Source organism: Thamnophis elegans, chromosome 5, assembly GCF_009769535.1.
Source record: "Thamnophis elegans isolate rThaEle1 chromosome 5, rThaEle1.pri, whole genome shotgun sequence".
In the NCBI taxonomy this organism is placed as follows: domain Eukaryota; kingdom Metazoa; phylum Chordata; class Lepidosauria; order Squamata; family Colubridae; genus Thamnophis; species Thamnophis elegans.
Window position 1 is genome coordinate 79,527,487 of NC_045545.1, and position 17,700 is coordinate 79,545,186.

General features: G+C 40.2%; 1 long non-coding RNA gene across 1 annotated transcript in view; it reads right to left on the minus strand.

Annotated features, from left to right (window-relative positions):
• LOC116509120 overlaps nt 1-17,700 on the minus strand; it is a 26,717-nt gene continuing 9,017 nt past the window's right edge. Inside the window, exons 2-4 of the long non-coding RNA XR_004255466.1 lie at nt 2,683-2,826; nt 1,716-1,877; nt 1-1,155 (exon numbers count right to left, since the gene is read on the minus strand). This is a non-coding gene — a long non-coding RNA (uncharacterized LOC116509120). The remainder of the gene's footprint in view (nt 1,156-1,715; nt 1,878-2,682; nt 2,827-17,700) is intronic.

A 17,700-nucleotide genomic window follows, 5' to 3' on the forward strand; every position in this document is an offset into this window, starting at 1 on the left:
TTCAAATTTGTAGGCTTTACAGTTCTGAAGATTTCATGATGGGTGAGTGGTATTTGGCTTTTATATTTATAGATTAGTGAATGAACTACACAGCTATTCTTCTTTAATAAACACCATTATTACAGAGAAAATGGATGCTACTCTATTCCTCATGACCACAATTATATCAGCTATATTATTCCAATTTTTAAATACAGGTAGTCCTTGAATTGTAATCATAACTGGTACCAGAATTTCCACCAGCAAGCAAGACCGTTGTTAAGTGAATTATACCAGATTTTACAACCTTTTTGCCATAATTGTTGAGCACATCACTGCAGTTATTAAGCAAATTGTATGATAATTAAACAAATTCATCTCCCCTTATTACAAACTTTGCTTGTAAGAAGCCAGCTAGGAACAGTGGTGGGATCCTGCTGGTTTAACAACTGGTTCAATGATCGCGCGCGCCTGACACGTGCTGAGTGCATGTGCACAATTTTAAGAAAACATACTTTCCGCGTTACTGCTGGGGAGTAACACAGCTGAAGCGCAGTAATCCATTCTGTCGCGCAAATCAGCTGAGGAGATATAGGTCAGTGAAGCACAGGGGCGGGAGGGCAGGCCCACCTGATCGTTGGAGTTACTGGTTCTCCCGAATCAGTCCGAACTGGTAAAATTCCATCCATGGCTAAGATGTCTGCAGATGATGATCTCATGACCCTGGCTTGCCGCTACCATCATAAACACATGCCAATTGCCAAGAGCCTGAATTTTAACTATGTGACCATGGAGATGCTGTGACGGTCATAAGTATAAGGATCAGTCATAAATCACTTTTTTTCTAGTTTGTTTATAATTTCAGAGGAACATTAAACAAATGGTTATAAGTTGACCATTTGTAATACCTTTTTTAAAATAAAGATTTCATCCTGGTAAATCATTTGAATATCCCATCAGCCTGTATAAAAAATACATAGTACTCTCTGTGGTGTTTTTGCCCCAATGTCCTAGGATAGTTAAATAAAAATTGCCATTTATTTTATTTTATCTGTTGTGCGGGCTTCCAAACTTTGTATTGGCTTTGAAGATAGTTGCTGCAAGACAATTCTTCTTTCCGTGCAATTTTGGCTTTGCAGCATTGGGCAGTGATTAAAGCCACAAGTCTTTAGGTGCCTGACAGAAAACAAAATACATTCCATCTTTAATTGACCGCTGAAGCTCTTATCAGATATACATCAACTCAGGCACAAGAAGGTTGAGTTAAGAGAAGCAGACTCTCTTCATCTGCATTACCCACTGCAGAATTAAAGCATGAGCCATCAGGAATTTCCAAAATTCAGGCCTCACCATGAGCTGGGCGGAGACCTGGAATCAATCACTGAATGTCCACACCTCAACAGAACCTTCCATTATTCATTTTGGTTAGACAAACAGTTTTTTTTTTAAATCATGTCTTCCCCACCTCCCACATGAATAGGACAAGCCTGAATAAAACTATTTACATTTCCAACAAAGCCCCAAGATTGAGTTGTTACAATGTAATGCAGGGATGTCAAACTTGCGGTGTCATGGTGGCATCACGCGACGCATTGGGACTTTTTCCCCTTCGCTAAACTGGGCATGGGTGTGGCCAGTGCGTGACATATTCAGCCCGCGGGTCGGGAGTTTAACAGCCCTGGTGTAATGTAGAAAATTAAAATGGTGGCTCTATCTCATTGCTAGTTGCTACTTACCAGTAAATCCCTAATGTGGGATTTAAGTGTGTCCATGAGGTGTGTCCTCATTTAAGTGTGTCCATGAAGTGTGTCCATGAGGAATTCACTGAGGTTAGGAGATCCAATAACAATCACTTCTTTGAAACTGGAAAAGCAGTTTTCCTCCTATCTGGATGCATGCTGAAACAAAGAAATTCAATACCAAAAATGTAAACATAACACAGGCTTTAGCACACCTCCCAATGTTGCACCTCCCAGGTGTGCACCAATATGTTGTAATATGTTGGATTATGGACTCCTGGCAATTCACCAGTAAATTTTACAAACACGTAATCCATTAAAGTGTAAATAAAATTAATAATCCTTTCTTAGATGACCACATAACTTATTTCTTTATTCATTGTGTAGGATCACTCATCTCATATATATGACTCCAGGAGTCTAAACCACTAAAATAAAAACTAAATAAAACAGTCAACATTGAAAAATAACTTTGATAGGGTAAAAATAGCTGTTGAGAACATTCATAACATTGTTGGGGTCCTTGGTACTTTCTGAGCCAGGTGGTTTCTTGCAGGCATTTCATTACCAAACTAGGTAACATCATCATGAAACAACTGCAAGAAAAACACAAAGCTCAGAGAGCACCAAAGACCCCACATTTATATCCTGAGCTACAAATTTTCTCTTCTATCAGTATTCATAACATTCTACACTCAAGTCAAGACTCATGAAAATGGTCTACTTGTATTCCCAAGGCTCCTGGTAGAATGGTAGATCCAAGATTTTAATGCCTTGGAAAAGACCAGCAAAGTCGGGACAAGTCTAATCTCACAGGAAAATGTTACTTCAGACGATGGGTGTTATGGCAGAAAAGGGTCTCTTCCTGGATGCTGCCTGGTGGGACTCTCTAGCGCAATGGTTCTCAATCTATTCTTCACAATAGATCCCCTTTAAATACCTTTTGTGGCCATGAACCACTTACCCCAAGACTTAACTCCAGATTTAAATCATAACTTTTTTCAAGTCTTTGTGAACCGTCTGTGACAACATCATGGCCTCACCCGAGGTTGTGACCACAAGTTGAGAAGCACTGCTCTAGTGGACAGGATCTCCTCCGCTGTTGAATCTAACAAGATACCAATGGGGAGAAGTGGTGTCAGGCGTGCCTCGTTCAGTATCCAAGAAAGAAACACACACATACACCCCACTCCATTTGAATGAAGAAAAGGGTACTTTTACTGGATATGAAATGAGAACAGTTAAAGTGAAGCAAGATTTGAAGCAAAAAAGCACGAACATGTACATATCAAACGTTTGCCCAAGACCCTCCCCCAGTTATCCCAACCCAATGTCCAATCTACAACTCCCAAAAGTGGCATGTGGGGCGCATCTTCAAGTAGCCTCATTCAGCTGGTATGCAGAGACGGTTACCTTGGCTAAGCCCAAACACAAGCCATCAGCATGGGCAGATGATGGTGAGAATAAACCTCCCTTCATGATAACTCCTCCAGTACCTAGTAATTCCTCTCCCAATACCATTAGCCCCCACCCACCCCTGTTACTATGGCAGCCAATAGCAAGCAAACAAAATAGAGGCTGACAGGTGTAAGTAAGTAATCTATAAGTACTCAACAATAAATAATGTATCACAGAGCAGCAATATCAGCTCACTAATCAATAAGAAACATAGATAACATCAGCTCATTTTCCATGTGCTTCCCGGGAGAACTCCATGGTCAATAACTTTCAAAATAATAACATGGAATTAAGTTTTATCTTCGGAGGAAGGCTGATCCACAGAGCAAATATACCCAATAAAGCCCTATTCACCTCACAGAAGTGAAGGAACAATAGCATTTCATCCCTGAACCCATGCATCAATTGAGTGGGTTCCAACAGAAGAGTATCAGGCCCATAAACCCCATTGTTAGTCCTCTCCCGAGCATCTAATCTCAGCTCTGGCTGAAATTCATGTCTGTCTGTCTATGCTATTCCTGGGACTACCTAGTGAGAAGAATGTTGGTGGCCTCTACCCCAATTCCTCCCTTCATCTTTAGCATCTTGCTAGCATGTGATTCTTCATAGGTTGTCAAACTAGAACTCCCAGATAGCTCACCAAGGGCAATCTAGAGTTTCAGTTTCAATAAATGGAAGGTCATAAATTGTGCACTCCTGACTCAATATTTGACACCAGCTATCCAATTGGAGCTGCCTGAATAGGAAATTATTAATAGGGTTTTTGTCCTTCTATGCTCTGCAAACTTCTCCAGTTTTCTGCTGGCTCTGATTCCTCATTTGTTGTACCGTCTGAATGCATATTTTAATCCTGCCCCTTGGCTTACTCCTCAATTCTGCCTCTTGGCTCACTGTTTTGTCCTCATTAATAGCACCATCCGGTGTCTTCTGACTTTTCATTGATCTTTGGTTCTTCTCACATTGTGCAGAGTTGAAATGCTCTCCATTTATTATCCATAAGGGATGTTTTCTAAATTGGACCACAACCAATTATCTGTCAATAACTGTATCGTTAGCACTTCAAAATGGGAAATATCAGAATAGACAATAATCAGAACATACCAACCAATCTTTACAAAGGCTGTGTTATTTCAACACAGATACCAAAGTACAGTGAGTCACAACACCACCAATAAGTCAAGGTTCTCCAACTTGGCAGTGTCATGAACCACAATTTCTAAATATGAAACAGTCCTGAGTTTTCTCATCACTTTGATATCACAAATCTAGGAATCTGCTCAATATAATACTCCTGAAAAAATTAGAGAATTTGGAATGGAAGACAGGCAGAAAGAAACTTCCATGTAAATATTTTTCACTGAATGGCATTTCTTGATGTTAAGGGGTTAGAAAATTCTGATTCTCTTACTGAGAGAAGTAGCTTAATATCAGTGGTGAAATTCATTTTTTTTTTACTATCGATTCTGTGGGCGTGGGTTGGTGGGTGTGGCTGGAGAAGGATACTGCATAATCCCCATTCCCTCCTCACTCCTGGGGGAAGGATATTGCAAAATCTCCATTCCCACCCCACTCTGGGGCCAGCCACAGGTGGTATTTGCTGATTCTCCAAACTACTCAAAATTTCCACTACTGGTTCTCCAGAGCATGTCAGAACCTGCTGAATTTCACTCCTGCTTAATATCCATCTTAAGTGTAGGATACTCAGAGTAGGAATACAGAAAGGTATTTTTGTCATTAATCCTTTTAATATTGTGAATGGATGGTAGTATACAATTAGATAATTAAAACAATTTAAACAGCTTTACCAATTAAAAGGCATTTATCTGCAATCCTAGACCCACTGCCCATACTTCTTTTAAGAACTGAATTAATGTAATATAGTTTTGTTGTGTGGTATAGTTGTGCCCAAAATGCTGCTGAACTACAATGGGGACCGGAATTTCCATTGCTGAGCAAGATAGCAATAGCACTTAGGCTTATATACCACTTCACAGTGCTTTACAGCCCTCTCTAAGCAGTTTACAGAGTCAGCCTATTGCCCACAACAATCTGGCTCCTCATTTTACCAACCTTAGAAGGATGGAAGGCTGAGTCAACCTGGAACCTGGTGAGATTTGAACGGCCAAATTGAAGGCAGCCAGCAGCCAGCAGAAGTAGCCTGCAGTACTGCACTCTAACCACTGTGCCACCACAGTTCTTACAAATATATCTTAACAAGATTGTTGTTAAAGGGAGTTGTACCAGGGGTGAAATTCAGCCGGTTCTGAAATTTTGAGTAGTTTGGAGAACCAGCAAATACCACCTCTGGCTGGCCCCAGAGTGGGGTGGGAATGAAGATTTTGCATTATCCTTCCCCTGCCACGCCCACCAAGCCATGCCCACAGAACTGGTAGTGAAAAAAAATTGAATTTCACCACTGAGTTGTACCCAACTTTACAATTTTTTTTTGCCATGGTTAAGTGAATCACTGCAATTATTAAGTGACTCATGTAGTCATTAAGTGAATCTACATTCCCCTATTAACTTTGCTTGTTGATAGCTGATAGCTGAGAAGTTTACAAATGATGGTCACATGACCCCAAGATGCTGCAATTGCCCTAAATACCTATTGGTTGCTAAGCACCAGAATTTTGATCACATGACTATGGCGATGTTGCCACGATCATGAGTGTGAGGTCCGATGGTAAGGTTTCTTTTCAGTATCTTTGTAACTTTGAATGGTTGCTAAATGAATGGTTCTAATACACGGATGTGCACACACAGAGATGCACACTTACAAGAAAAAAATTATTCATAAACCATAATTGTGCATGTCAAGATCTTTTAATAAGGAGAGAAGCTAAATTCTACATTTAGTACTTATAAGCCTTAAAAAAAAGCATGCCTTTTTTTTAATCATAGAATATTTCATCATAGAATAACAGAGTTGGAAGGGACCTTGGAGGTCTTCTAGTCCAACCCCCTGTTTAGGCAGGAAATCCTAAACCAGAAGTGGGTTTCTCCTGGTTCAGCCCAGATTGGGTGAACCGGTACTGGCGGTGGCGGGAGGCTCCCACCTGCCCTACACCACTTCAGACAAATGGCTATCCAACATATTCTTAAAGACTTCCAGTGTTGGGGCATTCACAACTTCTGGAGGCAAGTTGTTTCACTGATTAATTGTTCTAACTGCCAGGAAATTTCTCCTTAGTTCTAAGTTGCTTCTCCCCTTGATTATTTTCCACCCATTGCTTCTTGTCCTGCACTCAAGTGCCCTGGAGAATAGCAAATTTACATCCACCCACTCTTCTCCTGCTTTTTCTGGATGAGCCAACTGTTTGCAAAGCCTGGAGTTTGAGCCAGCTGAGGCTCTGAGTTTACATGCACATACAAACTTCAGTCCTTGTTAGACATGTTCTAAATGTTTCTGCACTGCTTGGATTCTCCATGCAGAACGGGGATGGTGGTGGAGGTAGTGGTGGTGAATTTTTGGCTTAGGCAATTTAGTTATCAGTCCTTATGAATCAGACTCAACCGATTAGATAACACCCTGAGCCTTTATCCTTGAAATTTATTTGTCCCCATTGTCATTCCTTCTATTGCAGCTGTATCAAGACATTGTGGTTATTTAACTCCCATCCAAGGTGCTTAAGCCTAATAGTTTTTAGACACTTTGCAACTGTCCTTAGATAGTGCTGGAAAAAAAGGAGAGAAATGCTACTTCGGCACCAGTACATCTAAGGATAATATAAACCTGCCTCACTCATGCACTGGAAGATGGAAAAAAAGGTCAATGCTCTAGAGATTTAGCAGAGGAAAATAAGACATGTTGCCAGGGTGTTTCGAACCATTTTTAGTTTCAAGATGAGAAAGGCCCGCAAGTAAAGATGCTGCCAGGTTTTAGCCATGATGGTTACAGCATTAGAACAGAAACACATTATTTATGCATTTTAAAAAATAGAACAGAGTAATTCATTTTAGATGGGAATAAAAACAAACTACTTCATTCTTTATTTTGTGCAACTAAATAACCAACATCCAGTTTGGTCTAGTGGTTAAGGCACCAGGCTAGAAGGAAGGAGGCTATGAGTTCTAGAAATGATTAAACATCCATTTGTCTGAAATGTTACAGAGTTTCCTCCTTAAGCAGGGGGTTGTTGTTTTTTAGTTGAAAGTTATGTCCAACCTATCGCAACCCCATGGACAACGTTCCTCCAGGCCTTCCTGTCCTCTACCTTCCTCTGGAGTCCATTTAAGCTCACACCTACTGCTTCAGTGACTCCATCCAGCCACCTCATTCTCTGTCGTCCCATTCTTCTTTTGCCCTCAGTTGTACCCAGCATTAGGCTCTTCTCCAGTGAGTTCTTCCTTCTCATTAGGTGGCCAAAGTATTTGAGTTTCATCTTCAGGATCTGGCCTTCTAAAGAGCAGTCAGGATTGATCTCCTTTAGGAATGGCCGGTTGGATCGCCTTGTAGTCCAAGGGACTCACAGGAGTCTTCTCCAGCACCATAGTTCAAAGGCCTCAATTCTTTGGCGCTCAGCCTTTCTTATGGTCCAACTTTCACAGCCATACATTGCAACTGGGAAGACTATAGCCTTGATTATACGCACTTTTGTTGGCAGGGTGATGTCTCAGCTTTTTAGTATGCTGCCTGGGGTTGGATTAGAAGACCTCAAAGGTCCCTTCCAACTCTGTTATTGTATTATTAGGTATTATTTCATACCTATGACTTTGGGCCAGTCACTCTCTCTCAACCCAATCCACCTCATAGAATTATTGCTGTGGAGAAATAGGAGGCAGGAGTAACTTTGTTTACTGCCTTGAGCTACTGTATATATTTAAAAAGTGGGATAAAAATTAATAATTATAATACCATAAAGTTTTGAAGCTGCTAAGTTGCAACTGTGGAACTGAATAGATGGTGTTTACTCAGAAATACAGCTGTGATATGCCATCATTGGCATTGGCATGTTTTTATCTTTATTTCAGAACAAAATACAGAAATATGGATCAGTTTTGCTTTAGTGATGAGAACAAATAAGATTAGAAATACACCCAAAACTAAAATATTTGCATTCCCCCCATGAAGATTTCTTTCAGTGTACTAGCAAATGGTTATGTACTATATAATTAACTCAACCAGTCATAAGATAAAGACACTCGTACTAGCTATAAAAAAAATAACACTTATTGTGGCAATTCTTTATCATAACCTGGAAATGATGTGTATGTCAGTATCTACATTCTTTTCAACTTATAATGATGATTTATCTCATTGAAGCATGGAGTTTAGTCATACTTCATTCTTATTTAATGAGTAACTCTATATTTCTGAAAGGTTCAGGAGTGAAGTCCGTGGCCCTCAAACCTACAATTATGCACACAGATTATTGTCTTGGCTTTTGAGGAAGCCAAATTATATTCATATCAATTTATATTCATCTTGCTATTTGAAATGCTTGAAATTCCACAACAATGATTCAGAACCATCCTGGTAAAAGTGGATATAAATCCTATGAACAGACACATTCAGACCACCAAAGGCTAATCCAGTCCAGCATTATATTCCTTCTTTTCTACTAAGCAGATTTGAAGAACACTGTAAATAAAACTCTCTCGTGAGTGTTTTAGGAACTTAAAATCCTAAACCTGTGGTACAGCTAGTACGCCTACTTATTATTGATTTTCTCATTCCCCCTATCACTTTGTCTAATCTCCTTTTATTGCTAACTAATTCTATACTTTAACAGCATCAAGACATGAATAAAATGAAAAGGTTGTCCGCATTTCTAATCTGTTCATGCAAACAGAAAAGAAGCTAAGCTCATTTTTCAAAAACAGAGGCTTTTTTCTTGAAACATAATAAACAATTCATTTCTTCCTTCCTTTTCAGTCATTGGCTTGGATTAAGAGAATAAAACCCCATGGGCTCTGATTATTCTTGTGATCTAAAATAGACTGCAAAAATAATTCATGTCAAAGCTGAGGTGAGGATAATATGAGGGGGAAAAACTAGACACACCAGTTTCTTTCCTTCACCTCTGGGCATTTATTCAGTATGGGAAGGGAATTTATCTGTGCATGCCATCATTGGATTTCTGGATTTTGTATCAATCTCATAAGAGGTAAAAATATATAAAAATATGTAAAAATAGTAGTGATGTGCCAGTTTCTCAGGACAGCTAAAATTATCTTAGAAAAGAATTAAATTCAGAGATAACTTGAGACTATTTTAATGCATATATTATATATAGTATGTTACTAGAATAAAAGACTAGTGTTGTCCAGAATCAAGACTTTGATTTAATATTTTAGCAATATAAATTTTAATTTTATAAAATGATTTTTTTATAAATCTTTATAAAAAGATTTTTGAACGGCTGCTTATGGAGAAGTGGGCAAGATAATACTTCAGGACCTGGGTGAAATCAACTTACCTTTGCTACCAGTTCAGTAGCAATGTGAGCATGCATGCGCCACCTTTGCGCATGCACCACCTCCATGCATGCGCAGGGCCTTCTGCACATGTGCAGAGCATCAAAAACAGACGTGATGATGTCCAGGGGATGGGTGAGTGTAGCCTGTTACTGAGCATGCCTGCAAAGGTAAATGAACAGCGAGGGCGGGAATCCGCTGTGCCACGCGATTTAGATCTAGCTAATATAAATCATTTGTTACAGCTGAAATACCGGCTAGCCTGAAATAGTAGCATTTTTTTTACTACCTGTTCAGGTGAACCAGTAGCATTTTTACTACCAGTTTGGGCAAACTGGTCCAAACCAGTAACATTTCACCCCTGCTTCAGGAGTCGCAGACTAAATCTCAGGGACATCACAGGCTGTCTGTCCATCTGTGATATTATAGTAAGATAGACTCTGGTTGAGGAATAGGATAAAACTAGTGTTTTACCAAGGAGGTGGTGGATCCTTCTTCTCTGAATGTCTTCAAAATGGAGAGCCAACTGTCAAGGATTTGCCAAGCAGGAAATTGGTATTGATCACCAGTGGCCTCCTTTAGTCATTATGTTTAGTCATTATGCACTATAGTACGGCTGTCAAACTCCCGGCCCGTGAGCTGGATACATCACACTTTGCCAGTGAAAACATGCGATCAGTTTATCTTTGGTTATCACTAGTGCTTCTGACAAAATTTCTCTCCTTCTTCTTTCTTTCCTTCTTCTATACTTTGAGATCTGGGGTAGAGCTCCAGTCCATCTATCTCCCCTTTCCATATTCCACTCTTTCCATTTCTAACCACGCTCAGTTCACTGTCAGTATCAACACTTTTCTTGTCTTTTTGTTTATTTTTTCCTTCAGTTTTTAGAACTCTCCACTTTCTTCATTTGATGAACAGCCTTAATTTTTCCATCAAATTTTGCTGTTCTAGGATCTATGTTCTCCAATCTCTTCTCAATTCTCTCTGTTACTTCTAATAATTTTTGAATTTTGAACATAATCTTTTGCAATGTTAAGGTTACTTTTTCATGTTGCGCCATTCTTCCAACTTGTAAATACTGCCACTCTGGCATTCAAAACTTTTTATTAAATTTAAAGCAAGTTCATTTATAATCTTTCAAGACAAGGCTTTGTTTTCACTCCACTCCAGCGGCCAATGAAGCTCCTGAAAGCACCTCTATAAACAACCCATGCTCTTCTCATTATCACTCTCTGTAAACAAACTGAGGAACCTTGAAATGCAAAGTCAAATGATCAAAGAGAAAAAAGAATAGACAATATTTCCAAGCTTTCCAAGCCTCCAGCCGCCAAGTGGCAGTGTTACTTCCTTTCTCTCTGTTATTACAGCTCTCTTTGTATTCCTTTTATATCTTCTTTATATGCCAGGCTTAAAGAAAACAAAATTCTTAAATGGAGAAAAAAAAAAAAACATCCAGTCCAGCATTATAAAAATAAGGAAAATGATTTTAATCCACAGGTATTAAAAAAGAGTATAAAAAGTAGTAGAAGAAAAACTAATCTGTTCAATTTGAAGAATAGGAAACATTTGCAAAAGTTCTATCTGTAAAAGAAAATTTAAAAAAAAGTATAATAGACTGTCTAATGCAGCTTAATTACGCCGCTTGTTCTCTTCTGTTTTCAAATTTAATTTAGCTGTAACTTTTTTTTGGTAGTCTCTTTTATAATAATAAGATTTCCTCACCAGATGCGCACACTTTCTCTTTCCATTTTCCTCCTGCTCCAGAGCTGTCCCAACTTCAGCAGCTTCAATGGCTGCACTTCTGTCACCAGCAAAAAGAGATTCTCCTGGATCAATCAAGGACTTTGCGGTGTCCCTGAGATCAGCAGGACGTACTCTTCCCTATCACCGTCTCTTTAGGACAGTTTAGGTCCAAAAGGACCGTCCAGAGGCAAAAGTATCAACTGCGATCTTGGAGCTCCAAGACTGCACGTCGTCTCGTTGCAACATCAGCTCCTCTCCCCTCTGGTTTAAAGTCTTGACTGAGACGAGAATAAGAGCCAGCAAACTTCAGTTAATCTACACTCTGCAAAGGGAGCTGCCTGTACCAGGAAGAATCTCTTACATTTTTAGGGTATTAAGGCTGAGAAGTTTAATTCAACAGAGGCTGAGAATCACCTAGAGAATGGTGATTGTTAAAGGCACCCTTTGTGGACTATACTCCTGCTATGTTAATTCTCCAGATTTATACAGTATTGAAACAGCGTCTGAAAAAGATAAGGTTGTTTGAAATATAAACAGGAGCTGTGAGAGACAGGGTACAATGAGTAAAACTTTGAGAGTACAATTGCTTCCATTTGGAGCTGTTTTGGAGTTCTCTTAATGTAAATAAGGGTGGCCCACGCTAACACATTAAAAGGGGCTATTTTAAAACGCTCAACCTGAAATATTTAGAGGCAACACCCAGTCATTTTTGAAATAAATATAATGGAAAATCCTCTTCAACCCACACCCAGCAGCATCTAAACAGTGGGCTGGAATTCTTCTGGGAAAATTCTAAATGAACCCAGGGCAGTATCAGTATTTGCTCTTCCATGACCAAAGGAAATATAAACATTAAAGCATTAAGGAAATTGCTGTTGGAACTGGAACAGCTGTTAGGGTATATATATTCATGGGACACAAAAGAAAGTTTGGAACACTTCCCTCAGCAAAGAATATAATTTAGTTGCCATTCAAGGGCGATAAAGGCTGAGTTTGCACAGCAAAACACCACTTTTCTTCAAACAAGTTTAATACATGGTCAATAATTCCAAATACAATTAACTTTTACTGTATTTGCCTTTGCTTTTCCAGAAATTATTGAGGCATTTGTATATATCCCTCATAGGGAAACCACAGTAGCAATTTTAGTCAATGCTGTGAAGTAGAATGGAATGGAATGGAGTGGAGTGGAGTGGAGTGGAGTGGAGTGGAGTGGAGTGGAGTGGAGTGGAGTGGAGTGGAGTAGAGTAGAGTAGAGTAGAGTAGAGTAGAGTAGAGTAGAGTAGAGTAGAATAGAATAGAATAGAATAGAATAGAATAGCAGAGTTAGAAGGGACCTGGGAGGTCTTCTAGTCTAACCCCCTGCTTAGGCAGGAAACTCTACACCATTTCAGACAAATGGTTATGCAACATTTTCCTAAAAACTTCCAGTGTTGGAACATTCACAACCTCTGGAGGCAAGTTGTTCCACTGATTAATTATTCTAACTGTCAGTTCTAAGTTGCTTCTCTCCTTGATTAGTTTCTCCCTCAGATGCTTTGGAGTATAGTTTGACTCCCTCTTCTTTGTGGCAACCCCTGAGATATTGGAACACTGCTTGAGTTCAAAATACCACAAGCGAGTTTCTAAAACAGATTAAATTATAATTTTGTTTATGATTTGTTGAATAGCACAGCATTTAAGCTTATACACCACCCCATGGTACCTTACAGCACTCTCTAGAGTCTAGGAGGTTTACAATATAGAAGCATTGTTTGCATAGTTTCCCCAACAACATGGGTCCTCATTTTGCTGACCTTAGAAGGTTGGAAGGCTGAGTCGACTTTGAACCCTGTCAGGATCAAACTCCTGACTATGGTCAGAGTTTGCCTGCAATACTGTACTTTAACCATTGCACCATTAGGGCATAATGCATAATAAATCATAATGAATGAATCAATCTAGTAGAATAACACATTAAACTAAATAAATACAATTATGGCTTAGTGGAGTGTTTCTCAAACTTCCAGCTATTATGCACCATTAAATAAATATTTATAAAACATAGGTAAAGGTAAAGGTTCCCCTCGCACATATGTGCTAGTCGTTGACAACTCTGGGGGGCGGTGCTCATCTCCATTTCAAAGCCGAAGAGCTAGCACTGTCCGAAAATGTCTCCGTGGTCATGTGGCTGGCATGACTAAATGCCAAAGGCACACAGAACACTGTACCTTCCCATCAAAGGTGGTTCTTATTTTTTCTATTCCGAACCACTGAACTGCCAACTTTCTGATGGAGAAGCTCAGCATCTTAGCCACTGAGCCACCACAGGGACCCCCAATTAAACAATACAACTTTTCCACATTCTTTTAAGAGCGGAGCATTTCCTCTTTGGTGACTAGGATACTGGAATGATCATTGCATTTGTGAAAGTCTTCACTTCGCCTTAATTCTTAAAGGCCTTTTTAACACCTTCCCAAAAAAGTATTCAAAATTGTTTATTTATCAATTATTTTACATACCCTGTACCATAATATTTCTCAGCACAACCTCACTAGTTAGGGATTGACCTTCAGTAGAAGCTTCTTGAATGCCAAGAGTTGAGGGTGAATGAATCTCCAGGTTAATGAAACCCCATGATTATCTATTCGCCATCCCATTTCCTATTTGCATTTTTTTTCTGGATTATTAACGTGAGATCACGGTTCCAATTAGCACTTAGATTATGCACACTTGCAGTCAGCATTTGCACCTGAGGTCAGTTCTCCCATATCAGCTTTCTGAATTTTAGTGCTGACATTGCTATTTTTTTTAACCCTTGTACATGTCAATGGATCAGTTTTCAGCCACAATTTCATTGCTATGAACCATCTGATTGTTGGGTTACCTAGGAAAGCAGGAACTGTGGCAACACAAAGCTTACCAGCTGAGTATAGTGGATACAGAAAGGCAGGGCTGAGACAATAAATATGCAGAGACTTAGAGCAGATCCTCTGTTGAACCTATGGATCTCTGTACTTTTAACGTCTAGACCTCAACCTTGGCAATTTTAAGATGATGGACTTCAACCCAGAATTCCCCAGAAAGCATGCTGGCTGAGGAACTCTGGGAGTTGAAGTCCACACATCTCAAAGATATCAAAGTTGAGAAACACTAAATCAATTTTAAAAAATGGAACAGGTAGACAGGAGGCAGATTTAAACAATTACCTCTTTTACATGGCATACAACATGTATAGTATTTCAGCTCATTCTTCTCATGCTATTTTTCCTCAGGAACTCTTCATTTTTTTCTGTGTGATTTTAAGATGATTTTTTTTGGGGGGGGGGGATGGACGGACACAATTTCCATATGCCACAAAGTTTCCTTACAAAAAGGGGAAATCGAGTTGAGAAGCTTTCTATTTGCACTGTGAAATTGGCTAAAGAACTGTGAAATTAAGAAATAGGATTTTCTGGCAAAATTGAGTCATGAGGCTGATATAAAACAAGGGAGGGGAGGATTTTCAATCTGTGTTTTTCCCAAGGGAATAGCAAGAAATATAATTAAACATACTCTTCAATAAATGCATAGGAGTGATCATTCAAAATTGTACTTGTTTGCAGAAATAATATTAAAGAAACCCAATTAACAAACCTGTTTTCATTCGACTTATACAATACAGAGAACGTTAACCGAACTACAAGTCCTGGGTTCTCACAATTTAGCAGGTTCAAAAGTGGTTAAGGTAAAGGTAAAGGTTTCCATTGCACAGGTGTGCTAGTTGTTCTTGACTCTAGGGGGTGATACTCATCTACATTTCAAAGCTGAAGAGCCAGTGCTGTCTGAAGACATCTCCATGGTCATAAATGCTGAAGGCACACGGAACGCTCTTACCTTCCCACCAAAGGTGGTTCCTATTTTTCTACTTTACTTGTTTTCGAACTGCTAGGTTGGCAGAAGCTGGGACAAGTAACGCGCGCTCACTCCGTTAGGTGGCTCTAGGGATTCAAACTGCCCAACTTTCTGATCGACAAGCTCAGCATCTTAGCCACTGAGCCACCATGTCCTCCAAAAGCAGTTGCCTGATTATAATTCATTGTATCATGCAAACAAATGATATACATTTTCCCTTCTTCTATGCAGGTGCATCAGAGAAAAGAAACTAAAGCTATTTCCTCATTTTATACATTTCCTCAGTACCGGAGCATTTACAAATATCAACTTTGGTTTGATAGACCTTTCTTTAGCTAATAATAGAGGAGGTTGGATTTCAACATTTTAATGGCAATTGCACCCACGTCATCTGATAGATTATGACACATGCACACACCCAAAGATTGAACTATAAATAGGACTATTATTTTTATGAGGCAGTATTGTTTAATAAAATAATTGATCCAGTGCTTCATCTACCCATTATATATTTTACATCAAGTTAAACATTATATTTAAATGCCCACTGTCTTAGAACATAGACACCCCACTTATAAATATGTTCATTTATAAAATCATTTATACTCTGTTCTCGAAAAAACCCTCCACTGTTACAAAATACACAGAGACAGAATAACAGAGTTGGAAGGGACCTTGGAGATCTTCTAGTAACCCTCTACCATTTCAAACAAGTAGTTGTCCAATCTCTTCTTAAAAGCCTCCAGTGTTGGAGCACCTACAACTCATTCCTCTGATCATTTTGATTATCAGGAAATTTATTCTTGGGTCTAGGTTGGTTGTGTCTTAGTTTCAATCCATTGCTTCTTTTTCTGCCTTCAGATGCTTTGGAGAACAGGCTGAACCCCTCTTCTTTGTGGCAGCCCCTTAGATTTTGGAACAGTGCTATCATGTCACCCCAATCACAGACAATCCAAATAAATACCAAACTATAAACAGCAGGAAGTATTAAAACAAGTCAATAAAACTGATCCACAAGGGGGAGGGGAAGCAAATTCTTTTAGTTTTAGCTATGCTTCAGCCCTCAGATATTCTCAAAACATGTACTTGTTCTGGAGCCCACACTAGCATTATTTTTTTAATGAAATAAAATGGAATGTAAGTTAAATTTAAATCACAATTACCAAGTCCCTTAGTGGCACAATTAAAATTAGAAAGTTTCCTGGTTTCATGAAAATTTAATGTTGTTTTCCATTGGAAGAGCTTTCCAAGGATATCAGTTGTTTTATTAAAATATATATTCAATAATCACTACATGTACCAAAGCTAACTTTTATACCCAAGGTTCACTTCCACAGATAGTAAACAATGTCTAAACTTCTGTGGCTTTGAAAAAAGAAGGTATAAAAAAATTCCTCTGATTTTAAAACTGGAAATACTACATAGGACTAGACCAGTGATGGCGAACCTATGACACGCGTGTCAGTGCTGACACGCGTAGCCATTTCGGGTGACACGCACATGCTCCCCAAACTTGTTTCAGCGGCAGCTCTCAGCCTGGGCGGCAGCGTCACGCAGGCTGTGGAAGGAGGAGGAGGAGGAGGAGGAGGAGGAGGGAACCAACCAAAGAGAGGCTTTTACCGGGTCTGCGCCCCACAGCCAGGATCGTCCTTGCGCCTCAAGCCGCGTTTCTTCCTGCAAAGCCCTTCGGGCAACCCGAGAGTTCCGCTTGACGCCAGAAGGGCTTTGCAGGAAGAAACGCAGCTTGAGGCGCCAGGACGGTCCTGGCTGTGGGGCGCAGACTCGGTAAAAGCCTCTCTTTGGTTGGTTCCCTCCTCCTCCTCCTCCTCCTCCTCCTTCCACAGCCTGCGTGACGCTGCCGCCCAGGCTGAGAGCTGCCGCTGCCGCTGCTGCACAACTGAGGGAGGGAGAGGGAAAACAGAGGTAGCCTCAAATTCCACCGTTGGGACAGGGGAAAGGGCTTGTCCCTCAAGAGTGGGGGGGGGGATAGAGGTGGGAAGAAGGGGCCCGGCCTGTCCCCAGCGCCCCCCACAGACGGATTACGGATCGAACGCTTCTCTCTCTGCAGCCTTTTTCTGCAAGTCCCAGCTACTCAGCGGGGCGTCATCATTTCCGGGGGGTTGCAGTTTTCCAGCTCAGATATCAGGATCCGCCGGGATTAAGTGGGAGAAAACGCCGCTGGCTGAGTGGAACAAACACATCCAAAGGTTAATCTTATTTTACGAAAACACAACTTCCAAAAGTCGATCGTGGCCTCCGTCAAGAAGCTCTTCCCCCACCCCCCACCCATTCTGGGGTCTTGGTGTCCCTTGGCTAAGATCCACCCCGGAAAGCAGAACGGGGGCAGCCCTCCTGTAATTCTGGCTGGGTTAAAGAGCAGGGATGGAGGAGCCATATCACACCTTCATTCAAAGGGTGGGGAGGGGGAGGCCCGATAAAGTCCCTCCCTTGGGGTGTCTGAAGTCCCAGCTGAAGCAGCCGAAGGAAAAAG